This window comes from Anser cygnoides, chromosome 3 (assembly GCF_040182565.1).
Source record: "Anser cygnoides isolate HZ-2024a breed goose chromosome 3, Taihu_goose_T2T_genome, whole genome shotgun sequence".
In the NCBI taxonomy this organism is placed as follows: domain Eukaryota; kingdom Metazoa; phylum Chordata; class Aves; order Anseriformes; family Anatidae; genus Anser; species Anser cygnoides.
This window is the reverse complement of record NC_089875.1, coordinates 96,594,989-96,596,715: the sequence shown is the minus strand read 5'-3', so window position 1 is coordinate 96,596,715 and position 1,727 is coordinate 96,594,989. Positions and strand designations below refer to the sequence as shown.

The window sequence follows — 1,727 nt, the reverse complement described above, 5'->3', positions numbered from 1 at the left end:
AATTATGTTCAGTTGCCATAACAGGAGGTGTACAGACATGAGAAGCATACTGGATCACAATCTTATCTTAGGCTGGTCTGCTTCTGAGAGAATTACACATACACAGGGAACCATGTAGACTGAAACATACTTCTAGCAGAAAAAAATTAAAGATGAAAACTTACCTCTTAGGTCTTGGTCACCTTCAAAGCCAACTAGTCCATACAAGCTCTGTCCCCTTTATCTCCATTTTCACTATGGTCACCCAAAATCCAATGAATACAGTTGCAGAGACTAACCATACCAGGTGGCTTTAATTACTACGAAAATCATCACCTGCCCTCTAAGTCTCTTAACTACTCACCCACTGTGTTATAAGTGGTGCAACTCCTGCCTGGAGCTGGCAAACCTGCCTTGAGTTACAAACCCAGCAAAACAAAGGGACAGCTACTGGGTAAGAACAACCAAACCAAGGACCTGGATTACCCGGGAACATGTACCTTGGAAAAGGATCTGCATATCCTCAATACTGACAAACAAGGTATTTTTTAACTATAGCAACACTGAGAAGGTAGAAGACATACACATCCTCATCACATCTCTCCTGTTCAAAGAAGAAGCAAGACAACAGCAGCTGAGGCAGTGGGCCCAGTGAAGTCTCCAGCTTCAGCACTAGTGCTCATCCTCCAAAAGGTGCAGGAAGAAATGCATGAGATGACAAGGCAGCCCAGGTCCTTTCCTTCTGTGAAAATGCTCAGAGGAGGAGAATAAAAAGAAAGAAGGGACAAAAATACGAGCACGCAGAAGCTTCCTTATGTTTATATATGGAAAGGGAAAAAGAGTTAAAAAACTTTCCTGTTTATTATCTCTTCAGATATGTTATTTTCAAATGCATTCAGCTCAGGTGGAAAATTCAAGTAGTGTTGCTAAACAATAGTTTAAACGTTGTCTAAACTAATCTGTCCATATGCTTCTATGTTATGTTTATGTTTTTTTCTGATGTACTTCTGCCACCCAGTGGATTACTCATATGAAAACTCCCCTTAGGGTTTATTTCAAAAGATTTCCTAGAAAACCTGTTTTTTTGTATGATTTTGAGCAGGTAGCTAATGCGAGGTCTTCAGTGAGCAGCCACTAAGTGTGAGCTTCCTAGTGTGAGCAGCAGATTAAAAGGCTGATTAGCAGAGCAGGGAAAAGAGACCATATAAAGTTAAGTACTTTGGAACATAAATTTCAGGTTTCTGTTTCTTTTTTTTTTTTTCCCCACCACAGTTCCCTTGTTCCTCAGTTTCACATCTATGAAGGAGACATGAAAATATTCCTTTGCCATATAATGTCCCATCAAATCAAACTGGCTCATCTTTGAGAAACATAGAAGCTACTCCAGCAACACCTGCCTGACAAAAGTCCTTTGGAAAGTAAACGATTTTTTTTTCTAGTAACAGCTCAAATATCATGAATTAAGAAAGCCTATAACCACCGACTGAAGTCAGCAGAAGATTGAAAAAGTGTTCCTAAGGGAGCATTATCTCTTCTGTACTCTGAGCAGTAAACTGAAGCAAAGTTGTGTTATAAGAAATGTAATCAGGCTTTAACTGAGCTTTTCCTAACATTGGAAAATTTGATATTCCAACACTGAAAGTAAAGGAAATTTTGCTGTAAAATAGCAATTAAATTAATTTTCCACTAAAAGGCTTCCTAAAGCTTGTTAAAACTCTTGTAAATAAAAAGAATGGAAGAATCCTAGC

At 38.7% G+C, this 1,727-nt stretch overlaps 1 long non-coding RNA gene across 1 annotated transcript; it reads left to right on the top strand.

Moving 5' to 3' along the window:
- Nucleotides 1-338: 338 nt before the first annotated feature.
- On the top strand, nt 339-1,335 carry LOC136790506 (uncharacterized). Its single transcript, XR_010830548.1, has 3 exons — nt 339-433; nt 538-672; nt 1,252-1,335. It is a non-coding gene; the product is annotated as an uncharacterized lncRNA (long non-coding RNA).
- The last annotated feature ends 392 nt before the right edge of the window (nt 1,336-1,727 follow it).